The sequence below is a fragment of the Mustela nivalis genome (genome assembly GCF_964662115.1).
Source record: "Mustela nivalis genome assembly, chromosome: 6".
Classification (NCBI taxonomy): Eukaryota; Metazoa; Chordata; class Mammalia; order Carnivora; family Mustelidae; genus Mustela; species Mustela nivalis.
The window spans coordinates 28,605,631-28,633,547 of NC_139025.1; the positions used below are offsets into that span (position 1 = coordinate 28,605,631).

General features: G+C 41.9%; 1 protein-coding gene across 2 annotated transcripts in view; it reads right to left on the reverse strand.

The window, feature by feature from the left end:
• Window positions 1-27,917, reverse strand: part of EFCAB11 (EF-hand calcium binding domain 11) — a 287,845-nt gene that overhangs the window by 81,877 nt on the left and 178,051 nt on the right. The window lies entirely within an intron of this gene.

Sequence of the window (27,917 nt, forward strand, 5' to 3'; positions counted from 1 at the left end):
TGAATTGGGTCCTGGGGGCAGAAACCGCATTGTTATTTATATCCGAAGCTCTTTATTCCTGGCGCTTTACAAAACACAAAAGGCTAAGCCCTCTGTCTTAGGAGCCCACAGACCACAGACGTACATAAGACAACAGAGAAGAATCAACATCCCCCCTCGTACACCGTGGCCCCATTCTGCCTGAGCGGTTCCTTCTGCTGCCCCTTCTAGTTCTTTCATCGCCCTTCCTCTGAACGGTCTTATTACTGAAATAGACTCCTAATTAACACATCAGGTTTCCCCTGTTCCAAAAAGTCTCTGAAATTTGCCTGTTCTGTGATGCCGCTCACCCAAAACACCCCCTGCTGTCTTTATTTTGTTCTGCTTTTTGTCCTGGCTTGTATCATTTGTTTCTTTGTATTGAAAGCTTGTCAGCTCCTGGAACCTGGCACGTATTAATTAGGAGGATGGTCTAGTGCACGACACAGCTTGATGGAAAGCCAGTCTGAGTGGGGAATTGGGCAGAGAATCAGAAAGACGCTGAAGCGAGCGGGAGTCAGGGAGACAGCTTAAGACCATGACCCAATTTTCAGACCCAGGGTGGTGGACGGGCAGCCTTCTGGGCTGTGAGTCCTCCCTGCAGCTCAGCCTGTCTTCCCCCTGTGCCATCACAGTGCACTCCGGGTCTCACCTCTGTGCCTTTGCCCAATTTGTCTCCCTCCTCCTGGATGTCCTTCCTGCTCTCTTTGCCTATCTGACTTTCCAGGCCAAAGGGAAAGTTAATCTCCACCCTCAACCCCTAAAGCCTTCCATGGCTCCTCTGGTCCTAATTAACTGCCATTTTCATGTCACCCTTACTCTGTTTCCATCTGAGTCTCCCCCGCGATGATGTGGTCTTCTTGATGAGCATCATCTCAGCGTGTCCCGTCATCAAAGAGAAAAGAGGTTCAGCTAGACACTGGTGGAGTAAGAAAGAGGCTTGTTAGCTGCTTTCGGTCAGATGTGAGTCTTGGCCTTCAGAGCACTCCCACACCCTGGGTCCCCTATAGGGCAGCATGAGAAGAGGGACAAGCTCCACAGAGTTGCCGGTGTGAGAAGCAGCTCAGTTGCAAATGGCTTCTCCAACTTGGTGTCTTGGGCCTTTGAAATCTTGGGCTCATATTTGAAATATCTATTTCTTGTCCTGTCCACAGGTTTTAATACACGCAGTGATCACTATTGAGGCTCTGCCTGATCCCCTCAAAATCCTTTTTCCATTCTTAGATAGCTTGTAGGTTTGTAGGTTTGCTTCCAACAGCAGTGTTCTTCAAACTTCTTCAGAAGTCTTCTTCAGAAGATTCAAATCAGAAGTACCTAGAAATTTCTGTGCTCCTTGAGGGGGGGCCCTTGGTTGATGACTGGCTGGTGCCCAGTATGAAAGCCCAGATCTTCGCTCAGAGTTGGGGCAGAGTCTGAGGCATAGCTTCTATCCCACAGCTCTCCCAGGGGCAGGTCTAGGGCTGGGACTCGGACCAAAATGACTCTTGGGTTGGCTTCTGTTGGTTCTTTGTCCTGCCTGTCTTCCCCACCCCCTCCCACTGATTTGCCCTGGGGAATAGTTCCTTAGAAAATCTTTGTCCATGAATATTCATTTCCAAGTTCATTTCTGAGAGAACCTAAGATAATACATATGTCGCATCTCTTCATTGGTCATTGGCAGTCACCTCCCCCGCCCCACTCCAACCACATACTCTTCTAGTTTCCACTTTTTTAAAGTGACGCTTGACATGCTCTTTGAGGTAGCCCTTCCAGGACCTAACTCCAAGTAAATTTTGTACAAGTCAGGGGAGCCCATATTTCAAGTTAGATCATTCCACACATATCCTCTAATATAGTGAAAATCTACCTAGTCAGTCCCTGGTAATGGGATAACAAATACAGTCAGAAACTTATATTTATTTATTCCCTTTAGAAGATAACATTTATCTTATTTTTCCAGAATTTCCTCATTTAAAAAAATTTCTATGTAATACATTTAAGGACATCAATGTACTAAAATGTTGGTTTGTGAGATAGTGGAACCATTAGGACCAAAAAGGATTCTCAGAGCTTGTCTGTATTATTAAAACAATGACTGTGACTTCGGGTCTTGTGCAAAGGTTTCATTTCATTTTAAAATCCCAAAGTTTGCAAAGTTAGCCAGTGAAATGTCATTATTCACCCTCCTAGGAAACAGTAGTAGCTTCCCCCCAAATAACTTTGGATACTGCCAAGGTAGTCACTGATAGATTCCACGCATCTTTTTGGATCCTACATTCTTCTTCTTCTTTGTATTTTTTTTTTAAGATTTTATTTATTTATTTGACAGAAATCACAAGTAGGCAGAGAGAGGGGGAAGCAGGCTCCTTGCTGAGCAGAGAGCCTGATGTAGGGCTCAATCCCAGGATCGTGACCTGAGCCGAAGGCAGAGGCTTAACCCACTGAGCCACCCAGGCACCCCAGGATCCTACCTTCTTGATATCCTGACTCAGGAATGCTTCTGCCTCACTGGCCATGCCTTAAACTCTTCTGAGAAGCTGCCTCAAGCAATGAAGCAAAGAAACAAATTACCTTTTTGTCCCAGGTCACAAGTCACTGAACTCTTCCTAACTTTATTTAAACGCAACTCTAAAATCCCACCACCATTTCCCAGCTTTGCTGCAGGTGTGTGTGTTCATGTCCAACCTCCCAAGCAGAAAGCCAAGTCTTGTTCTTTGTTCCTCAGTGTGGGGCCAGGGGCACACCTGTCAACCGCATTGATCCCTCGAGGAACAAAAGTCACAGGCTACTTTGAATCAAACCAAGGCAATTCGAGTTTGTATGAGATTCAACCGATTTGTGGATCCAGGCACCTCAGCCAGAGCAACTGAAATGTACTTTTCTGAAATGTGATTTCTCAACCCCTGTTAGCTATCCGCCGTCAGATGCACCTGAGTTTTCTTTCTAGCTCTGCCGTTCTGCAATTTGATTCCTTTTCCTGCCTGAGAAATTCAGGTTTGTGTGAACTTAGGGATTCGGTACTTCAGATTTCTGAGAAAGGCAGTTTATTAGGAAACCTCGTGTTTACTCAAGTATGCGACAAGTCCCACTTGGCCAGGAGGCTAAATGTGATTCCTTGAAATTCTGTTCTGTGGACTCCCGGGAGCTAACTATAACGTTTAGTCATCAAAAGGATAATTTAGGTTCATTCTTTCTACTCGCCGTCTTAAGAAGGGATTGGAGTTCACGCTGGTATTCTCTAAGAAAACGGAACTACCTTCCCGCCCTGTAAAGGCATGTTATTATGGAAAGAGCCACCCATTTTCTGTGTTGGCTTCCTCTGTGTTTTTGGATTTAGGCATAGTGTCTTTTCAGATGTGCTAACTTTTTATGGCTGCAGCAAGGTAATAGTGTATAAATGCCGTTAGCCGCTTACCGTTTGGGATTCAGCTCCACGTCTGGATCTTGTTATGTAGGCATTTTCAGAGCATTACAGCTCAGCTGTGAAAGCACTCGGGCTTAAAGCGAAAATGCAGTAGAACCTTGCTAATCTAACAACTTAATAACACTTGCCACCCCTGCACAGCCAGGACTTAATAGTAAGACTCCAAGCGAAGCTTCCTGTTTTCGGAATGCACGGAGCACATGCCACTGATGGTGGGGTTATCATAAATAACCTCTAACTATCTCTAACTTGGCTTATTAAAGTCAATGAAACAATATTACTTTATTGCTGCACTGGTCTTTTAATTCAGCCATTGAGAAGTGCCTCCTGATACTTCACTGAGAACCTGGTTGGAGCGTGCTGGCTTCTGCTATGCATCGTATCCTTAGGTACCCAGACAGGAAAATGTGCTGTTGAGCTCTGGTTTGAGTTGTACCTTAGGTTTCTTCGGGTATCCAAAGACAGTCCTTAGGGGAATGTTCAAACACGCTTTTGATTCGGAAATCCAAACTCCAAAACAGATGATTTGTTTTACTAAGGACTTTATTCATACATATATCATTCTAATTATTTGGCCAGAATAGGTTAGTCCATTTTCTCTCTCCATGGGGGTGAGGGAAGCTTTCATAGTCACATTAAAGTTGTTCCCAATGAGGTCTGAATGATTTTCAGGGCATAGACATGTTAAATTGGTTTCTACTCACCATGTCCTCCTTCGTAAAGCAGATACTGTGTTTCAAAAAGAAGAAAGACGGGGTGGCTCAGTCAGTTGAGTGTCGGACTCTTGGTTTCGGTTCAGGGCATGTTCTCAGGGTCATGAGATCAAGCCTCGCATCAAGCCTAGTGTAGCGTCACTTAGGATTCTTTCTCCCTCTGCCCCTGCCTCTCACTCTTTCTCTCAAAATAAACAAATAAATCTTAAAAAGAAGAAGCAGGGGGGCGCCTGGGTGGGTCAGTGGGTTAAAGCCTCTGCCTTAGGCTCAGGTCATGGTCTCAGGGTCCTGGGATCGAGCCCTGCATCAGGCTCTCTGCCTATTTGTGATCTCTGTTTGTCAAATAAATGAAGAAAAATCCTTAAAAAAAAAAAAAAGAAGAAGAAGAAGAAGAAGGAAAGTGCTATTTTTGACATGAAACTGATATCAGCTAAAATTTTACTAACTCTAATCGGGATCGTTTGGTAGGAAGTTTCTGTGCGTGCGAGTGTGTGTGTGTGTAATATCTTTATACTCTTATGTGAAGAAACTTTCTACAGATCCTAGAAGGCAGCCCTCAGTAACAAAGTTTAATGGAGGCATAAGAGGGAAAATTGATGGTTAGTGTTTATAAGTTCCCATGAAAATGACTCTTAATGTATTCCAATGAATATATTTTCTATTGAGTGTTGTGCTTGTGGAATATGACATAAACGTGCTGTAAAAATGGTTATGGTCATTTAAAGCACCTTAAGAAATACCTTGATGTTTTGTGGTATATGTAACCCAGTGTCGGGCTTCCTGTATTTGGGGCTTCCATGTGCCCAGTCTGGTTAACTCAGGATAGGGTCTAGGTGTGATGTGTGGGAATGGCTTTGTGGAGATCCCTCCTTTTTTGGCAACAAGTTCCTTAAAACTTCCAAAGTAACCGTTATTCACTCTCTTGTTCCTCCATGTATGTCTAGAGATGACATCTGTCAAGGAGGGAAAAGACACTTCAGAGCTTGTCCTGACTCGAGTTGTTCCAAGTGATGCCCATTTAACATCGCTCCTTATAAATTATGCAGACCAGATCACTGTAACCCAAGGTTTCCTTCAAGAAAATGGTACATACACATGGAGCCAGATATCTCCCTTGTTATAAACTCAGCATCAGTGAATGTGGCAGGAGAAGCCTTGGCAGCAGTCCAGTATTCCAAATACATCATAGCTGATACCTTAATCCTTGAGGGAAGACATTGCTAAAAAATCTGTGGAGAGTAACTCCCGGGGTCTGCGTCTTAACTATTCTAAGAAATTCTTTCGGGCTTCATGATCAGTATGATCTTTCCCACTGAATTCTTGGGAGCCTGCAGAAAATCTGTTGTAAATTTTAAAATAATCCTTTAAAAACATCTGTGAGATTATGTCTCTGACTTGCTCAAAACAATCCTATGACTTCCGATGACATTCAGAAGAAAAAACAGTAAGTCCCCACCCTGCCTCCAAGGTTCCTCATGAGCCAGTCTCCCCCTGAACCTGCAATGAACTTGGCCTCCCTCACTGGCTCTGGTCACTGCCCCCCCCTTGATGTCCAGACTTGAACCTGTGCACTCATTGTCTCCCCTTGCCCAAGGCACCCCACTTCTGGTTGAATCCCCCTACAGCCATGACTTCTTCCTCCTTCAGGTCTCTGTTCAGATGTCTCATCTTCATGGAGAAGTCTTCCTGAACCCCCCTGCTATGGACTGAGTGGTGTCCTCCTCAAATTCATATGTGGAAGCCCTATATCTCAGAACGTGACTTTATCTGATGACAAGGCCTTTAAAAATGTGCTTAAGTTAACGTGGGTTTGTAAGGGGAACACTCATCCAATGTGACTGATGCTTTATAAGAACAGGAGACTGAGCACAGAGAAAGACACCAGGCATGCGTGTGCACAGTGAGAAGATGACCACCCATCAGCCAAAGAGAGACTTCAAGAGGAGCCAAACCTGCCTACACCTTGATCTTGGACTTCTAGCCTCCAGAGCTATGAGAAAGTACATTTCTGAGGTCGATGCCCCCCCAGGCAGTGATATTTTGCTATGACGGCCCAACCTGACTAATACATCCCCCCATCTAAAGCCCTTCCCTGGCTTTCTCCACAGCTTACTTTATATCTCTTCCTAGCATGTGAAGTCTGAACCTATTTATTTGTATCTATTTTAAAATGGAGATATAATTGCCATCTAACGTGATGCTAGTTTCAGGTGTACAACATCATGATTTGATATGTGTGTGTATTGTGAAATAAGCACCATGAGAAGTCTAGTTAACATCCGTACCATACATCATAACAATTTTTTTCCTTGTGGTGAGAACCTTGAAGACCTACTCTCTTAGAAACTTTCAAATAGATGGCACACATTATTAGTTATAGTCATCATGTCGTACATTACATCCCCAGGACTTGTTTCTTTTATACCTGGAGGTCTGTGCCTTTGACCACCTTCACACAGGGTAGGTGTTCAGCAAATATCTGATGAATGAATAAATATGTTAAATAATATGCAGTAGCCTAGCTCTACGATAACTATACTAGGAGCTTTGAGCCATGTATAAACATAGATATTGAAGTCCTGTGTTTAAATCAAATGAACGAACTTGTTCCCTAAATGTATATTAACTTGGACTGAAATGACTATAATTTTGGCAGGCACCTTGAAAATGACATTGAAATGAACCTAATAACTAGAGAGGTACTAAGTGGCAGCTGTGAATATTCAATCAAATTAAAGAATAGAATTTTTTTTTTCTGCTCTTATGGTCATTGTCCTATATGTGGAATAATTAAGAAAAAACACACCAGAAAGAAGTTAATATTCAAAAACACAGAGATACCCGAAAGCCTTTGAACACCTCACCAGAAATAACTTAACCCTATAAGATTAAAATTCCAGATCAACGTTAGCAAAAATACAGAAAGGGAAGAAAGGCAGTTGTAAGACTTCCCATTCCCAAACACACTGATCACCAGCAAATGATTAATAAACATGAGGTTCCCATGGCAAATAATTTCCATTTCTACCACCTGTACAGAATGGCATTACATCGCTGTTCTTGGAAAAAATGGAGGGAGGTTTCCAACACTAGTGATCCGATCGGTCTAGGAGCAGATAAACAATAGAGAAAAAATAATAAATACAGAAGGATGGATCTTCACTGTCATATAATCAATCAGTAAACACGTATTGACTATCCGCTACTACTTTAAAGTCTATCCATGGTGTTATAGGAAAATCCAACAGTAAATGCAAAAGCTTCATGTGATTTACAAAGTCAAGCAAACCCACAGCAAATGGCCATGGACATAAGCTCTGACTGGGATGGAAGGGAGAGCCCTGATCCTTACATACAGCTAGAGCTCATCAATAACTTTTGTAAAAAATTAACATATAATGTATGATTTGTTTCAGGGGCACAGGTCTGTGAATCATCAGTCTTACACAATTCACAGCACTCACCATAGCACATACCCTCCCCAATGTCCATCACCAGCCGCCCCACTCCTCCGAACCCCCTCTCCTCCAGCAGCCCTCAGTTTGTTTCGAGATTAAGAGTCTTTTATAGTTTATCTTCCTCTCTGGTTGCGTCTTGTTTCATTTTTCCTTCCCTACCCCTACGATCCTATGTCTTGTTTCTCAAATTCCTCATATCAGTGAGATCATATGATAATTGTCTTCTCTGATTGACTTATGGTGCTTAGCATAATACCCTCTAGTTCTATCCACTTCGTTGCAAATGGCAAGATTTTTTTTTTTTTTGATGTCTGCATCAATATCTGTTGAATGAATGTCAAAATGGAAGCAGAAATACGGCAGTGGCTCCATTTCTTAAGTGATCCATGAGTCATGCATTCAAAGCTGTTAGGATTTTTTTATTTTTTATTTTTTTAGATTTTACTTATTTACTTGACAGAGAGAGAGAGAGCGATCACAAGTAGGCATAAAGGCAGGCAGAGAGAGGGGGGCTGAGCAGAGAGCCTGATGTGGAGCTTGATCCCAGGACCCTGGGATCATGACCTGAGCCAAAGGCAGAGGCTTTAACCCACTGAGCCACCCAGGCACCCTGTTAGGATCTTTAAAAGAACTTAGGTCAGCAAGCTTTGTAGGGAAAAAAAAAAAAAAAAAAAAGGCTACCGGACATCTAATCCAATGAAAAGGGACTCCCTACACTCCAGCCTGAAATCAGATATGAGCCAGGGTCTACTGTTGACTGCCCTCCTGGTGGCAATCATGAAGGTTCCTTTTGGCTGCCTGCATGCACACCCTCTTTCTTCGGAAAATACTATCTCAATTGGCCTTTCTTTTCTTGGGTCACACGGTTTAGGTGGAGCCAATCCCCTCTCTAACCCCTAGACATAAAGATGGGCAGTTGGATCAGGTCAGGCCAGTGCCAAGGTTTCCTTCCACTTGTTCAGAGTGATTGGTTTAGGGATAGTAGATGACTCCAGACAGGTATCTAAGATGCAATCCCAGAATTCATGCTGGGACTCCTGAGTGGGGAAAAAGCTCTGTCTTTATACTAGAATTTAAACTTTTGGGTGTAGGCTTGATGCTAGTCATTTTAATTTTGTTAATAGAGGGGTAAGCAGACTCTAGAGATAGAAAAAGTATCGTGTGTGTGTGAGAGACAGAGAGATAACCACCATTTGCTCACTTGGATACAGCTGTGCCTGAAACTGGCACAAACTATCCAATGGTCTTGGTTATGTCACCAACAAATTCTCATACTTACTCCTACAAATTTGAGCTGGTTTCCCATGGCTTGCTAGCAAAATAACTTGAACAATAAGCAACACAGAGCAAGGTTCAAACAAGTCTGCCTTTCAGTGAGACATCAAGAGATAGGAGTTCAAATTTGGGGATGGGGAAAGTTACCTCGGTGCTCGCTGGCTGAATTTCCTCATCTGTGAAATGGGGACAAGTCATAAAACCTGCCTTATTTTGAGGATTAAGTAAATCAGTGCATGAAAAACACCCCAAATGTTAGCCAATATTGTTATTAGTATTACTCCCATTGTTAAATTTTTAAATTTTTATTTAAATGTTATTCCTATTTTTTTGAAAGATTTTATTTATTTGAGAGAGAGCATATGTGCATGTAGGGGAGGGGTTAAGGGAGAGGGAGAAGCAGACTCCCTGTTGAGCAGGGAGCCCCACAGGGGGCTGGATCCCAGGACTCTGAGATCATGAGCGGAGCTGAAGTCAGACACTTAACTGACTGAGCCACCCAGGTGCTCCATGTTATTTTCATTTTAAAAATTACTATCCCAATGCCCATGTTCTGTTGCTCTATGTAAACACACCCCTTTGACATCAGATTTGAACTGTTACCAAGCTGAGTTAACTTTCCACAGGGTCTATTGACTACTGAATAAAATTACCCTTTATCCTATCATTCAGAAAGGAAGACCATATTCATGTCTCGGGTTTGCCTAACACCTGAATCCACTAGGAGCACCCATGGCTGAACAAGAGGTCCCTGGAAGACAGGGTGGCTTATCACTTCACGAGCCCATGAGGACGAGGAGGTCCAGCTTCCTCTGCACCTGCAGGACCAGCCCAAGTTCCCTTTTCTGTGGAATCCAATAGGGAAATGAGTATTTTTAGAGGAACAGAGGGAAAAGGATAATGGGAGCTTTAGCTTGAATCTTGAAGCTGTTGTAAAGGAAAATAACAGTGTCGGTAATTTCTCCTTCCTGTTTAAGCACTTTGTGAAGTGCCATCCCCTAAATTAAACTGGGAAGTAAGAAAAAACGCGTTCCCATGCCAGCATATAGACCCACAGGCCCACTTGGCCAGAGCTTTCTAGCACACAGGAGTTTTCCTAGAGCAGAGCGGGGGAACTGGGCCAGACTGCAATATAAGAATTTCCCTCTGATGTGGAAAAACAGGGGGGAAAAAAAAAAGAAACTTAATCATCTCAGTCAAAAACATATGGAGGCTTTCTTCTCAAATGCTCTCCCCTTCTCCTCCCCCTTCTCTGTTTATTGATTGCAGTAACACACACACACACACACACACACACACACACACACTATAGAATTTCCCATCTTAAACATTTGAGAGCATAGCCATTAGGGGGCACTGTAGAGTCACGCAGTTGTGCAACTACACAGCACAGTCTCCAGACTTTTCATCTTCCGCAGCTGAAACTCCGCCCCCATGAAACACTAACTCCCTACACCCTGCCCTTCCTCCCGGTCTCTGAAAACCACCATTCCACTTACTGTTTCCATGAACATGGTTAGTCTAGGGACCTCCCATTAGAGGGATCAGAGGCTATGTACCTTTCTCACTGGCTTATGTCGCTCAGCATGTTTTCAAGGTTTGTTTACATTGGAGCCTATGTCATAATTTCCCTTTTTAAAAAAAGAGTCTGTACTATTCTGCTGTATGTACCACATGTACCACATTTTGTTTACTCATATCAAGCGATGGACACTGAGGTTGCTTCCACCTTTTGGCTTTCATGAATAACGCTCCTATGAACACGGTTGTACAAATATCTGTGCAAGTCCCTGCTTTCCATCCTCTGGTGGAATTGCTGGATCACAGGGTAATTCTGTGTTTAATTACTGGAGGAACCATCATATGTTTTCCACATCAGATATACCATTTTATGTTCCTCCGACAGTGCAGAAGGATTTCAGTTTCTTCACATCTTCACCAATATCTGTTATTCTCTGGGTTTCGTTGTTGTTATTGTTGCTTAAGTGGCCATGTTAACGGGTGTGAAGTGGTATCTCCTCGTGGTTTTGACTTGGGTTTCCCTGATCATTAGTGCTGTTGAGCACCTTTTCCTGGATTATTGACCATTTGTATATGTTCTTTGGAGGAATGTTTATTTAAGTTCTCGGCTCATTTTTAATCTGGTTGTTTTTTTACTGTTGAGTTGTAAGACTTCTTTACATATTCTGGTATCAGTCCCTGATCAGATATATAATTTACAAGTATTTTCTCCCATTTTGTAGGTTGCCTCTTGCTCTGTTGAGAGTATCCTTTCATGCAGAGAAATTTAAAATTTTGATGTAGACCACTTAATCTCATTTTCTTTGGTCACCTGATGCTCTAGGTGTCATATCCATAAAACCAATGAAAATCCAGTGTCATGAAGTTTTTTCTCTGTCCTTCAAAACTCTATAGCTTTAACTCATATTTAAGTCTTTGATCCATTCTGAGTTAATTTTTGTATGTGATGTCAGGTCCAACTCCATTCTTTTGCATGCGGTTATCCAGTTTTCCCATCACCACTTGTTGAAAAAAAAAACCCACCATGTTTACTTTCAAAATCACACATAACTGTAGACTTCGAAATCGTTCTCAGTTCTCAGCAAACACTGTGTATTTTGAAGCTCTGTGAATACGCATTTAGTTGAATACCCAACTGTTACGTTGTTTTAATGAATTGATCTTTGTATCACTGTGAACTGTCCCACTTTATTTTGGTTATATTCTTTATCCTGAAGTTCCCCTTGTCTGATATTAATATAGCCCTTCAGATTTCTTATTATTAATATTTGCATAGTATATCTTTGTCCATTCCTTTATTTTTTCCTTTTTTATATTTAAATTAGATCTCTTGGAGGCAATGGTTAACTGGGTCTTGCTTTCTTATCCTGTCTGACAATCTCTGACTTTTAATTAAAGTGTTTTTATTTAATGTAGTTACTGATATGGTTGGATTTAAGTCTACTATCTTAACTTTTTTGTTTTTTACTTGGTTTCCTGCCCCACCCCCCATGGCTTTCTTTTGGATTGAGTCTTTTTTTTTTTTTCACTCTATTTTCTCTCTATTGGCTTATTATCACTTATTATCCATAGCTACCTGCTTTATTTTTGGGCTGAGTTTGGTATAGAGTTCATAATATGCATCTCTAATATCACAGTCTACTTTCAAATTATGGTATACCTTGTAATGTATAACCTAAGAATCTTACAATAGTATGCATCCACTTCTCCCTTTGGGTCCTTAATGCACTTGCTGCCATACATCTTACTTCTACATGCATAATAAACCCCATAATACATTGTTATTATTTTTGCCTTAAGCATTCCATTCTCTTTAAAAGAAAATTTTAAGCTAGGGAAACATATATTTTATCTTTACACACACATTCACCACATCAGTGTTCTTCTTCCCTTTATGTAGATCCAGGTTTCCAACTGGTATCACTTGCCTCCACCTAAAAAGCTTACTTAGACATTTCTTATGGTATGGGTCTCCTAGATGAAAAGCCTTTGCTTTCATTTTTGAAGGATATTTTTTCTAGATATAGAATTCTACGTTGACATTTTTTTTTTCCTTCCAGCACTGTGACAATGCATTCTCCTTGTCTACTGGCTTGCATTGTCTCTGAGAAGAAATCTGTGAATATCCTTGTCTGTGTCCCCTGTTTATAATATGTCTTTCTTTCTCTGGCTTCTCCTAAAGACTTTTCATCACTGGTTTTCAGCAATTTTGATTATATGTATTGTGATGTACTTTTTTTTTTTAAGATTTTATTTATTTATTTGACAGAGAGAGAGATCACAAGTAGGCAGAGCAGCGGAGAGGGAGAGAGAAGAAGACTCCTTGCTGAGCAGAGAGCCCCATGTGGGGCTTGATCCCAGGACTCTGAGATCATGACTGAGCTGAAGGCAGAGGTTTAACCCACTGAGCCACCCAGGCACCCTGTGATGTGCTTTTATTTGTAGTTTTTCTGCTTGATATTCATTGAGCGTCTTGGACCCATGTTTTTAGTTATTAAATTTGGGGACATTTTGGCCATTATTTCTTCTAATAGATCTTCTATTCCCCCTTTTCTAAAGGACTCCTGTTTTATATCTTTTTGACCCCTTAGGCTTGTCCTGCATGTCACTAAAGTTCTTTTCTTTTTTTTTTTTAAACTGCTTTTTCTCTGTGTGTTTCTTTTGTAATTTCTTCAAGTTCACTGATCTTTTCTTCAGCAGTGTCCAATCTGTTGTTACACCTATCCATTTACTCTTACATTTCATTTGGTTCCATTGAAATTCTATTCATTTCTTTTCTATAGTTTGTATTTCTTTCCTCATGAGCATATTTATTTATTTATTTATTTATTTATTTATTTATAAGAACTATTTTAAAGTCCTTGTTTGGTAATTCTATTATTTCTGTCATTTCTGGGTCTGTTCCTATTGATTAATTTTTCTTCTGGTTGTGAAACATGTCTTCCTGCTTCTTTGAATGTCTAGTAACTTTAGGTTGCAATTATAAACATCACATTGTTTTGTGTCTGAATTGTGTTGTCTTTCTTTAAAGAGTTTTGAAATTTGTTTTGGCAAGTATTAATGGACTTGTGGATTCTTTTGAGCTTATTTTATAGCTTTGTTCAATTGGGTCTAGAGTATCTATTACCATAAAGCTAGTTTATCTCCACTACTATGACACAACTTCTGAGGTCTCTAATAAATGCCTCAGTGGTTGTAGTATGCAGAATAAAGGCCTCCTGAAATGCCTATATCTTAATCCCTGGAACCTGGGAATATGTTAGGATACATGATAAAGGGAAATGAAGGTAGCAGTTGAATTAAATTTACTAATAGCTGCCTTTAACATAGGAAGATTATATTGGCATTTCCAACAGTTTTAAAAAAACTGTTAGAAGAAACAAGAGAGAGAGTATGAGGATTCAGCTAAGTGTTGCTGACTTTGGAGATGAAAAAAGGGGCCATAAATCAAGGAAAGTGGGTGGACTCATGAAGATGACAGACATAAAGATGTGAGTTCTTTCCTAGGGCTTCCAGAGAGGAATGCACCACACCAACACTTTGATTTTATGCCAGTGAGATCTATATCAGACTTCTGACTCACAGAATTGTAAGATTAATAAACACATTGTTTTAAGTCACTAAACATATAACAATTTGTTACAGTAGCCATAGAAAACAGATACATTGTCAGTGGGATTTTTCCACATTGACTAGGTGGAAATCAGTTGTCTCCCAGAGACCTGTGAATGCTGAGAAGCTTTCAGTTTATAGTTCCCTAGTAGTTCTTTTACCTTGCTTTGTTCCTCTTCTCTCAGGCATTATAGTCCTGCTGTCCAATGTCTGAAATAATTGTATCAGATATTTCATGAGGTTGTCTAGTTGTTTATGGCAGGAAGAAAACAAGTAGTGTTGGTTATTCCACCATGACTAGACATGGGGAGTGGATAGGGACACAGAATTCAGCTCATAACATTGCTTTTCCCTACTAAAGTTACTGTTTCAAAAAAGGTTGGGAATCTTTTCTCCCTCTGTTTTAATGGGCCATTGGCTATTCTTTATCACTGAATGGCAGCCGCAAAAAATGTAATGGGGTAAATTTGATTTATTGGATAGTGTACCAGGATATGGTCAAGATACAGTTCCTAACCTCAAGGTCTTTTCTTTTTGTGGTGGAATTATATTCTTGATATTAAAATATTAACTGGGGCGCCTGGGGGGCTGAGTCAGCTAAACATCTGACTTGTAGTTTTGGCTCAGGTCATGATATCAGGGTCATGAGATCGAGCCCTTTGATGGGCTCTGTGCTCAAGGGGGAGTCTGCTTGAGATTCTCTCTCACCTATTCCCTCTGCCACTCCCCCTCTGTGCACACACACACACACACACACACACTCTCTCTCTCTCTCTCTCTGTCTCTCAAATAAATAAATAAAATTTTAAAATATTAACTGATTTCTTTTGGTCCATAGTCCCTTCTTCTGCCTACTGTCCCACAGAGAGACTTGTATATGCCTTGAACACTCACTTAAGCCTCTTTACTCTCACATACGTATAAGCAACATGAAAATGCTGAGACTAGGATCAATGGTGGGCAGCCTTACAGTCAAGAATGAGAGAAAAATACACACCCACAATGAAATACCCAGCAGAAAGGAGGATCGCTACAACAGATGATGACATTGAAGATCAGAGGCCCAGCTCCACAGCCCAGAACTTAGATGCATTTCCAAAAGAAATCAGGAAAACCTCAAATTAACTAGATTGGGCTGTGCCAGTAGAGCGGAAACTCAAGAAAGAAATGAAATTTTATTTTATCTTGCTTTTTTTGAAGATGTATTTATTTACTTGACAGAGAGAGACAGAGCATGAACGGGGGGAAGGACAGAGATGGACAGAGAGGAAATCTCAAGCAGGCTCCATGCCCAGCAGGGAGCCTGACTTGGGGCTCAATTCCCTGCACCCGAGACCATGACCTGAGCTGAAATCAAGAGCCAGATGCTTAACCCACTGAACCATCCAGGCGCTCCAGTATTAAATTTTAAAAGTCACATTTCTTGTACCTTGAAATCAATATCTACAATATTGTCCAACTGGGGAACAGGACATTTCCATGAAAAGAGAGGTATCGTCCCTGGGTGGTAGCTATGGGGGGTAAATAAAGTGTTGTAGAGCAGACACTTTCTACAGAAGTTCAAGGCCTCTGCAGCCCACAGAGGTGAAGAGAACATCATGAATAGTTGGTAGCCTTCTTGCAATATTAACTGAGCCTAGTGGTTAGGTTGATGCTGAGCACCTAAAAAGCTAGGTGCAATGATAAGGAAACCCCACATGTAAAGATTCACGAAAACAGGAGTTTACTTTGCATAGGTAATAGATTGATAGAGCTAATCCTGGTTGCTAGGTGACTTCTTCCACAGTCATGCAGGGCCCCGGATGCTAGGTCTCCCAGCACAAGGAGGAACACAGTAACAATGTAAAGAATTCCTAATGGAAGGAATCCTCCAAGTGCGGAGTGTATCGTGTGCCAGGCACAGTGTTGGGACTCCCCATTTGCTCCCCCCAATAATTCTTTGTGAAGAAGCTGGGGCTTCTTTACACCCAATTCTGGCTAACCCCAAGTCAGATTCTTAATCATTCTACTCTGTATCAGCCTTTTGATTTATGCTGATGCCACATTCCTGAGAAGTGACAGTTAATTCAAAAATATGTAAAGCAAAAATGAAGTTTCTCACCGGAAAGGAAAGAAAAGCAAAGCAGGAGAGATGCTCCAGTAGATTGCAAAAGATTCTAGTCATGTAAATATTTTCACCAGATTGCATTAATATGAACAGTAAATAAACAGTTTATGGGGAAAATTGAATATATTAAAATTTATTCATGGAATAACAACAAGAAAAAAAGATAGCCCCTTACTAATGGACCATTTTTTTTTTTTTAGCTCTTTCATCAGAGTGAAGCATTCAGCTGAAGCCCGTGAAAATAGTAATTAATCATCATCATCATTATTTGTAGTAGTAATAGTCAAGAGTTCTATGGGCAGGCACTATTCTAAACACATGCACTTATTCTTTCAGTCTTCAGATTCTTCAATAGGATAGGTTCTTTCATTATATCCATTTCACAGATGAGGTTAACTGAGGCACTGAGAGAGTAGCTTCCTATGATAGTTACTTTGATGTGTCACCTTGGCTGGGCCACAGGGCCCAGATATTCGGTCAAACATTATTCTGGATGTTTCTGTGAGGGTGCTTCTGGATGAGATTCATATTTAGATCAGTGGACTTTGAGTAAAGTAGATTGCCCTCCATAATGTTGGGGAGGCCTTATCCAAGGCTGAAGAGAACAAAAGGCTGACCTCTCCATGAGCAAAAAGAAATTCTGCCAGCAGGCCTGCCTTTGGACTCTATCTGCAGCATCAGCTCGTCCTAATTCACTAACACACTCCCTTTGAACTTGAACTGCAATTCTTGCCTGTGTCTGCAGTCTGCCAGCCTCCCCCATCAGATTTTGGACTTGCCAAACCTCCACAATCACATAAGCCAATTGCTTAGAATAAATCTCATTCTCTCTCTCTATCACATCCTATTGGTTGTGTTTCTCTGGAGAACCCCACGTCCCCACCTAATGCATTTGCCTAAGGTTATATACCCAGTAAGTGGTAGAAACAGCTTTCCATCCTGCAGTCTGGTGCCAGAATCTACACTCTTGATGGGAACTGTCCTGTGAGCCTTTATCAGCACGGTGGGTAACCTCTATTTTGTTGCTAGTAGTGATAGCTTTTTCCCACTTCATATTACCTGACTGTATTAGTAAAGATGATGCAAACTGACCAAGAGGCTAGCTGCTGTAACAAACAAACCCAACATTTTGAAGGCCAACCACAACAGACGCACTTGTTCCTTAGTGTGACTTGACAGGGGCCTTGCTGGGTGCTAGGTGACCTTCCTCTACATACTCATTCAGGTCCCAGCTGCTAGGGGCTCTGCCATCTTCAACGTGTAGCTTCCAAGGTGACCTTGGGGTTGCCTCGGCTCCAGCCAGCCAGCCAGAAGGGGATGGGGCAGGGTAGGTCATGCATGAGAGGTTTCTCACTCACTATTGCTAAGGAGTTTTCTGTTTTTTAAAAAAAATTGGCAAGCAATATAAATTGTACTATTCTGAAATTATTTTATGTGTATGTGTGTGCTGCTCTTTCATTTTATTTCAAACGCTTTAAATTAGGAGGGTGTAAATCAGAGGCAGGTGTATTTCTTAATGAATCCACCAAGTTGACTGGAAGGGCTGTTTTATATGGTGAATATTAAGAGAGAAGTTTGGAGATAAGTTTGGGGTGAGATTATGGAAGGCCTTGAAGGCCAGGCCAAGGACTTCAGAGTTTATCCTACGAGAGATCTCAAGTTCTTGGTCTTTCTCCTCTGAACTAACAGAAGTCCTCTTCACATACTCGTTTAGGGCCTAGAAACACCCCAAGCACTGGAAGCTAGGGCTGGAAGACAGAGCTCCTGGGCATCTCTCTATTTCTGTTTGGTCTCTCTATATGGTCGTTACAGTATGATGGCTTCAGTGTAGCTGGACTCTTTACAAGGCAGCTCAGCACTCTAATAGCCTAAGGCCAAGGACAGAGAGAGAGAGAGAAAGAGAAACTCTAGCAGGATGGGTGCTGTGCTCTTACATAATTGTGCATTCAGAATCACGTACATCCCATTACCTTTGCCAGCTTCCACTGGTTAGAAGGCTATCATAGGTCCTACCCAAACATGTGGTGTGGGGAGTGACACAGGGCTATGACTCCAAGGAGCAGAGATCACGGGGGCCACGCTACAGTCTGTCTGCCACATGCACTGGACGTAAGCAACGTGCTCCAGGTCACACAGCTAGTGAGCAGCACAGACAGGACTGCACCCCACGCAGTCGGACTCTGGAGTCCCCATTCTCAACGATTACACCAGAGGGACGCTTCATATGAGTGTATATTTTTTAGATTGTTTTAATTCTCCTCTTAAATGAGCACATTCTCCTCTGCATCCTCTGTAAGAAACAAAGCTGATAGGACCCTGCTTGAGTCTGCAAAGCTCAAGACCGGACCATGGAACATGGCACCTTCACGTGGGTGATGCCCCATCTGTTACCGAGGCTCCCCTGGGGACACATGCTCCACGGTTATACCTTCAGGTCACAACAACACAGCCAACATATTTGTACAAATGGAGAAACCGATCTTGTCAGAAGGCTGTAAGCTTCCTTGGAACACCTTCAGGCCAGAGGCACATGGACAGGAACAAATGGGTAACATCTCAAAGGAAGGAACTGGAAGAAAATCTTATGGATGCAGGGATTTCAGCCTTGGAAGGGACTCACGCAGCAGCTGATTTTCTACAACACAACGGGCTGAAAAAACGCATCTCTGTAAAAATAAAGAAAAGCCTAACCGAGTACAGCTGCCATACTCCCAATAATTAGATTTGGAGGATTACTGCCGAGATGAATGGAAGATATCATATGGTCACTGCTAGAAATATTTGCCATCCCTGTCTAACTGCACTACTAGACCCTCAAATTCTTAGCAGACCCACATATGCTTGTTTTTAATTAAAATGTGCTGAACGAACCGTTAGCTGCACTGAAATAACGAAGAAAAGCAACACAAGACAAATCAGCTAATTGACAACTCCAAACATGCTATTTTATACCCTTCAGTTACGTTAATGGAGATTTCTAATATGTTCTAGTTGAAATAATAATTACACAGTCGCAGTTACATAATAATCTAAGAGGTAGATAAAAATATATTATCAATAACTATGGCACCAAATACCACAAATGGGGCAAAGGATTACAAATTCATCTGGCCAGGCTTTATTCTACCGAGTACGAATTGAGTGCTTATCGCTTATTACGTGCCAGGCTCCCACAGGCTAGAGTTCACTCCTGGTGTTTTCAAATACACATTTTTGTTCAAGACACATGTTCTATAGAATGTTGAGGAGTGATGCACGGTACATCTCCAACCACACGATGAAACACAACAGCAAGCAACTCTCGAGAAAACGGGCCCGTAATTTTAAGTCATTTCAAAAGCTAGTTTATGTGAAGGCAGACAATCTGGCCAAGATCTTGACAAACTACATTTTATTCAGTGCACAAGAAACCAGAGCAGCTGCCTGAAGGAAAATGTATCCTGGGATTGTGTACACGGAGCAAGGCCAAAGGGCAGCCATATTCCAAGTAGACCGTAAACAGGAGGTTTATTGGAGGCCTTTTCAAAGATCATGGCAGGATTTCAGCTGTGAGATAACCAGAAATCTGGCCAAAATGAGGAGCAATGGAAATTGTCACAAGTCTTTGGGCTATCTGGTGGAGATTATTCCTTGGCCGGCCAGTGCTCTGATCAGCGAAGGCGGATAATCAGAGTCAGGCACTGAACACCCTTGCTCTTAACATGAAGACCGGGATATCAATGAGGTAAATTAACTTCAATGCATGTAGAGTTTATTTACAACTAAACTGCAAAGCCTCTGTCTCATCCATATTCAATCAGAGAAAATTGTGGCTCATCCAAGACAAGATGTGAGCCAAGTCTGGGGCGAGGCGAAGGGTGACATCATCTGAAAGGGCTGGAAATGAAGTGTAAATTTGAATATCATCTGTATATAAGTGATAATTAAAGCTGTGAGGCTCAATACGCACCAAGAGAGAAAGTCAATAAAAATGAGGAACAACAGTGTCCCGAGCCACGTGACACCTCTGAAATGGAGATTTTTAAAAATAAAATGGTGGGGGCAAGATTTCTTTTCCTCCCGAATGATCTCAAAACAGATATAGAGCACTCTTCAGAAAAACCGTTACTCTCTGCAGATGATCACTGAATCGCCTGACGGTTGGGCGAAGCAGAAGAGATTTCCTGGAAAATTTCTATTCCAAGGAAAATAAGTCAGTTTGTGGGATCTGGGAAGACCACTCCCCCACCCCCAAATGGACCATTTAGGAATCACAACAAAGAGAATCACCCATCCGAGCTGACATTGGTTGTCCTTTTCAAGTCTGGTGGTAAATTTGGGCGGGAAATAGAAGGTGCTTTCATCTGGGTGTCCGAGGACTTTGTTCACGCAGAGAAGAAATAGCTTCTCTCTTCGTAGCTGTGTTTGAACACTTCAACAGCACCATAACTAAAGCAAGAGGCACCGTGAATCAAATGAAATTAGACTGGTTCATAAGGAATTATTCATCACGAAAAGGGCAGCTTTTGCCCTAATCATCCCTCTAGAGATCTAAACTTAGGGCTTTTTTTTTCTTTTCCTTTTTTTTTTTTGACTACCAGCTCCCCAGACCATAGAAGCTTCCTAAAAATATCCTGTTTTTTAGTAACACTGAGCCTAGCCATGATGAATGGTGGGTGTCAAGAGCTGAACTGCGTCCCCCGTGCATCCATATACTGAAATCCCAAACCCCAGTGCCTAAGACCATGACCGTACCTTGGAGATAGGGTCTGGTTTTTTGTTTGTTTGTTTAGAAAGGCAGATTGCCACGTGCAGCTACTCGTTTGGATGTGTCTAGAATCTTGGAAGCTTGACTATCCTACATTTACCTACAAGTTGACTTTGAGAGCTTGTTTGGAAGTCCTAGCATGGGTGTGCAGCTACTCATATACCCTTGACCGAAGAATGGTCCAACTCTATCAGGGAAGGTCGTCCCCTTCAACCGAGTGCTTAGCTTCAGGAGGGAGGCACATGGATCACTGAGGGAGGAAGGGGACAACTGTATAGCCAGCCAGATCCTCCAAATAAAGTCTGGCGATCAGTGGGGTAACAGTTGTCATAGCCACATTGCCTTCACATAAGGGAGACAGGGTCTTTAAAGGAGTAATTAAGTTAGAAAGGGGTCATTAATACCAGCCCTCCTCTTATGTGATCGGTGCCCTTATAAGAAGAGATTAGGACATAGGCACACACACAGAGGGAAGAGCATGTGAAGACACAGGAAGAGCCTGGCCATCTGCAAGCTAAGGAGTGAGGTCTCAGAGGAAACCAATCCCACCAATGTTCTGACTTCAGATTTCTACTCTCCACATCTGGGAGACAATGAACTGCTTGACCGCTCCCCACCCCACAGCCCGTGATACTTCAATATGGCCGCCCCAGCTGACTAGATCAATGAGACAAAGGAAGTAGGGCCAGCGTGTACATTCTCCATGGAAGATCCTCACCTTGAACCTTCCCTGTTATTCTAGAAACAGACCAACATCACAGATGGATTTATGTCATCTTGAGCATCTCTTTTTTTTTTTTTAAAGATTCCATTTATTTGAGAGAGAGAGAGAGAGCACAAGAGTGGGATGAGGGACAAAGGAGAAGCAGACTCCCTGCTGAGCAAAAAGCCCAATGTGGGGCTTGATCCTGGGACCCTGCGATTATGACCTGAGCTCAAGGCAGATGCTTAACTGACCGAGCCACCCAGGCGCCCTCATCTTGAGCATCTTAATATATATATATAAAACTTCTCCGAATTTTAGTCTCCTCATTTCAAAATTAGGATGAAAACTCTGGTTCACAGGACTGGTGCACTGGACATAGATTCTGAACAAGTTAACACAAATCTGTCTCCTTTACCTCTTCCATCCCCTCCATAATCAGGAAACGCTATGACTTCCCAAATATTATATTCTGTTATGTTTTTTTAAAGATTTTATTTATTTATTTGACACACAGAGATCACAAGTAGGCAGAGAGGCAGGCAGAGAGAGAGGAGGAAGCAGGCTCCCTGCTGAGCAGAGAGCCCAATGCAGGGCTTGATCCCAGGACCCTGAGATCATGACCTGAGCTGAAGACAGAGGCTTAACCCACTGAGCCACCCAGGCACCCTCTATTATGGTTTGAAGTTAGTCTGGTTTAGTCACTCCCTGTGACTTTGGAAAAGTAACTTAAACCAACTGCTCCTCATAACCTACTTTCTAAGGTCCTAAAAATTAATATTTAAATGACAATTATTTAAAGCCTCTGGTAGAGTGCTTGGCACATGGTAGGAGTTCAGGAAAGGTTGCTTTCATCCTCCTGAAGGCACGAGCCTATTATTCACCAGTAGAGAAATGTTTATGGCATTTGCTGTTATACTCATTTATTTATTTATGCCCCTCTTCAATCTAAAAGGATGTTAGTCAGCTCATAAAAATATCTCCAGAATAAATCAGTCCTCATAAGGGATAAATAGTGGGAGGTAGTGGACAAGATCATCAACCATCTTCCTATAACAGATTCAAAAGGAAGCTCCCAGGCCTGATCCCTAAAGCATTCTGCACTGCATGTCCTCGAAACGTGGCAAGAAAGAGTTTTTCTAGTGGGGCAGAGATGAAATGAAGTCCTAGCGTGCAGTTCCTTCATGGTTTTTGACTTCAAGAAAAAATACATTTAAAGTGTCTTGAGGAATGGAGAGTTGGTCATCCTTTTTGATTTTTTAAACTTCTTTAAAAATTTAAGAGATACAGGGGTGCCTGGGTGGCAGTTGGTTAAGTGTGTGACTCTTGGTTTTGGTTCGGGTTCTGATCTCAAGATTGTGAGACTGAGCCCCATGTTGGGCTCCAAGCTCACCTGGGAGTCTGCTTGGGATTCTCTCTCTCCCTCTGCCCCTCCCTCAACTCTCAAATAAGGAGATCTTAAAAAATATATATATAAGAGATACAGAAAATTACCAAGAATACTGTAACCAAACTCTCATATTCTGCTACTTAGAATGAGAAACCATTTACATTTCACTGTATTGCTTTGCAATATTTTTTAAGGAAATAAAATACTATGACTAAAGTCATGTTTGACTAACCAACAGAGAGGCAGTGCATCTGAATGATCCTTCCAGGACATTAGATGCTGATATACATGCATAAGATAGTTGTGTAGGTTCATGTGCATGTTTTCCAAGTGGGGAGTGGTATCATACAGTAGGTACCATTATGCATCACACTCTTTCAACTCAATGTTGTTTTCATTTTTTTTTTAAGATTTTATTTATTTATTTGACAGAGATCACAAGTTGACGGAGAGGCAGGCAGAGAGATAGAGGGGGAAGGAGGCTCCCTGCTGAGCAGTGAGCCTGATGCAGGGCTCGATCCCAGGACCCCGAGATCATGACCTGAGCTAAAGGCAGAGGCTTAACCCACTGAGCCACCCAGGTGCCCCTCAATGTTGTTTTCTGAGATGAAGTTGCACTATCACACGTGGCTCTTGCTAGTTCCTTTTAGGGACAATATTATGGGATGAATCTTGTCCCCCTAAAATCTGTATATCTATGTCCTCAGCCTCAGGGCCTTAGGATAGGACTAGAGTTGGAGACTATCTATTTGAACAGATAATTAGGTGAAGTAAGGTCATTAGTATGGGTCTGACTCCAATATGACTGCTGTCTTTATTAGAAGAGATCAGGACACAGGCAGGTAACAGAGGGAAGACCATGAGAAGACAGAGAGAAGGTGGTTGTCTACAAGCCAAGGAGAGAGGCCTCAGAAGAAACCAACTCTGCAGACAGCCTGATCTCGGACTCCTAGGCTCCAGATTTGTGAGATAACAAATCTCTGTTATTTAAGCCACCTGGTCCCTGGCAGTCCTGGCAGATGGATACAGGCAGCCTGGAACACAAAATGCCACAGTATTCTCAGCCGTTCCCCTACCGGTGGCCATTTAGATGGAAACTCAGCACGTGGCCCCTCATGCACATGTGTGGGAGTCTCTCTAGGGCAATACCTAGAAATGGAATTGCTGTGTTACAGGGGAGGCACATTTTCAAATTTGCAAGATGCTGCCAAATTGCCTTCTAACGCGTCTGTATCTGTCTACAATCTTGACAATAGTGGATGAGAGTGCCAGTGTCCCCACATCCCAGCCAATATTTCATATTCTCCAACTTCAAAATGTATGCCAATATGATTGGCAGAAAAATATCTTCTTTCGATTGCACTTCCCGCATTATATATGAAGTTGGGTATCTTTTCATACGTGCATCTTCCATTCTTTTTTTTTTTTTTTTAAGATTTATTTACTTATTTGACAGAAAGACAGAACATGAGCAGAAAGAGGGGCATAAGAAGACAGAGAATTCTCAAGCAGACCCCCCTGCTGAGTGTAGAGCCTGGCACAGGGCTTGATCTCACAACCCCGAGATCACAAAACAAGCTAAAACCAAGAGCCGGATGCTTAACTGACTCAGCCACCCAGGCATCCCCATGCATCATACATTCTTTCTTCCTCATCTCTACATTCTCAGTTCATATCCTTTGCCTGCTTTTCCATTCATTGTATGTCTTGTTCTGCCTTACTGGTGGGAATCATATACATTGCAGGGAATAACATATCTGTCTGCTAGCTGTTACCACTTGTCTTTTAATTTGGTTCATGGTGTTATTTTGACAAAAGATTTTTAGTTAGGTATAATCAGATATTACTCTACTCAGAGTTTGCCTTTTTTTTTTTTTATGTCATCTTAAAAAAACCAAACACATAACTTGCCTTCTCCAAAATTGTGAGAGGTGTTCTATTTTCTTCTAATCATTTTAGAGTATTTTTTTTTCCGGTGCTTAGATCTTCAGTACATCTTTTTTAAACATTTTACTTTTGAGTCATCTCTATACCCAACATAGGGTTCAAACTCATAACCCAAGGTCTAGAGTTGCATGCTCTGCCAACTGAGCCAGCCAGGTGCCATGATCTGCAGATCTTTAATTCATTTCTGTGATGGGCATGAAGTAGGAATTTTTTTCTTTTCTTTCCCATTTGAGAGTCAAATGTCCCAACACTATCTACTGAAATGTCAAATACTCTAATCAGTTAAAAAAAAAAATCTCAGTGAAGCACCCACAGACCATCTCAATTTAAGAGTGTAATTTCCTGAAACACTTCCAAAATATATTAGGAGGCAGATGTACCCCTAGGTAAGTTAATAAGCTGACTGAAATGGGTATTTGGATATGAGCCAAGCAAATGCTAAAGGCTGTCTGTCAAAAAATGGTTTTGATATTGGGAGAGCTGGTGTTAAGCCCTTCTTCCTGACAGTCATTGGATAGTGGGGCCAGGTGTCTTTCCAAGGCCACTCCAAGTTCTTAATGATTAAACCATCAGTGGTGTATTTCTAGAAGGGTTGTTCTTCCATTGTCCCTAGCAAGGGAATGGGGCTCCTGTCCCCCAAAGCAGTGATCCATGCATGGAAGTCCCTGGAACGATGTGCTGAAGTTGGCTACAGTTTGTCTCTCAAAGATGGAGGATGAGTATTAGCGGGAATCTGAGTTTTCACTGAATTCTTTTTTTGTGACATATGCATTATACTATCAATTCAAAATAACAATTTCTTTTTAAAGCTAATAAAAAGGCAGTATGTCACTAGGACACTAAATTAAACCAGGAGAAAACATCCTTGTGGTATGCTGCTTTAAGAAGAAACAGACGAGAACTTTGAGGGGAGAGTGATTCAAACAAATTGCGCTTCTAATTTTAATTATTTGAATAATTTAGACCATTGGTTTTCAAATATTTCTTGGCCACAAAACACTGTTCAAACTAGACCTTTCTTGGAAGACCAACATATAAAATAGATGAAATGAAAGTAGTTTTATTTAAAATGAAGAGGTGGGACCCCAAGGACCCTTTAGAATACATTGATAACTTTCTTTTAAAAATCAATGCATTTGAGAGGTGAAGATAAATTATAATCATCTTTTTTAATTTCTTCATGTAGTAATTCCATCCTCTCTCCAAAATTAAGAACATATGTATTCACTCATTCTGTAAACATTTCTTGAATGTTTTCCAGGCCCTGGGATAGGTACCAAGGGAGGAGGAGATGGTTTGGAGATGGTGAGATCTGAGCAAAAGTTTTAAGCACAAGTAGGAGACAGCTGAAAGTCAAGAAGGCCAGTCCAGGCCCAGGATCCACAGGGGAAAACATGAAGGAAGCCGGCTGGCAGATTAGGGGGCCTGTGGGTGGGTTGGAGGTGCTCAGTGTGGTGAGATGCATGTGGCATCTGTTAGCAATAGCAGGTGCTGAAATTGGAGAGGCAGGGAGGAGTGAATTACCGTGTGCCTCTGGACCTTTCTAAGTTTGGACTTGGAAGACCACAAAAAAGTGATGGAAGGATTTTAAGCAGGAGATTGACACAGTCATATTTGTGCTTTGGAACAATCACTCTGGCCAAAATGCGCATCTGAAGGGGACACGATTGAGGCAGGGAGACAGGATAGGAGATTGTTGGAGACATCCAAGAAAGAGATGATAACAGACTGACCATAGTTAGGCCACAGAGAGGAAGCAGAAGGGGGTTAACTGAGACAGAATGAATTGAATGATGGTTGGAGGAGGGAAAGGAAGTGTCCAAGGGATTCCTGGAGTTTGGGTTTGTTTGACTGAAGGAACTGGATAACTGGTGTCATTCAACCTAGCAGGGAAGATGGGAGAAAGGATTTGGGGCACTAGAGGAGTGCCATTTGGGGCAAGTTTTGGATGAAGAACATGTGAGATATCGAAGTGGAAATATCCGGTAGACCATTGGACCTCCAGAGAGAGGTCTGGGGTGGAGAGGAAGATCTGGAAGCCACCCTCAGTGTGGTGACAGTGGTGGTCAAAAAGGTAGTTGAAATCCCTGAGCGGATGTGACCAGGAAGGAGAGAAGAGTCCCAAGAAGGCAGGGGAGGGGTACCCCATGAACAGACAGAGGAAGAGCATCAGAGAAAGTGATCAGAGAGAGAAAGTGAGGGAGAGAACTCCAGGGTAGGAGGGGCTACCAAGAGGTTCAGATGCTGTGCTTGGACGACTTGTCTGACTGCTTGCAAGGACCACTGATGATGAAGGAAGCATGTACTACCTTGAGGTGAACAAGCTTCTATACTCTGATGAACAAAACACGGGAGCCTGGGCCAGAGATTGTCAACTTTAACTGCAGGATAGAAACACCCAGGGAAATTTTGGCTGTGCTGTCATTAATATCAAAGCCTGAGCCTGGTCAGGGGTATATTTTTAAAGCTCCACGAGAAAGTATCATGTGTGGCCACAGTTGGAAACCACTGTTCCAGTTACGTTGTTCCCTATATTGAGCAACACGGGATTGAAACATGTCACTTCTAGGAGAAGTCCAACAACTCTCACATTGGTCCATGTCATCAGAACACAAAAGAGTGGTAAGTAGAGAAAATGGAGTCCCACGAATCAAGATGTGTCTACGTGGAGCCAATTCTTTTTGGTGGTGACAGGCCTGGAAACTGGGGGAACACCAAAGATGTGTTCTCCATTGTTAGGGAGGGGAATTTCACAGGGCTTCCCCACAATGTAAGACTTGTCCCACGAATCACATGGAGTCTCTACTTACCAAATATCCTTCTGATTAATAATTAAACTTTGTCTGGTGATTTTCATATGAAAATCAATGAAATCAATAAAAATCAATATGAAAATATTTCATATTTTTCAAAATTTGGAAGGAATACATGTATAACACACAAAAAAATTGAAAAACTACAGAAGCAACCTTGTCCCCCTCAAACCATCTCCACCTGCAACCACATCCCAAAGGCAACTGCTA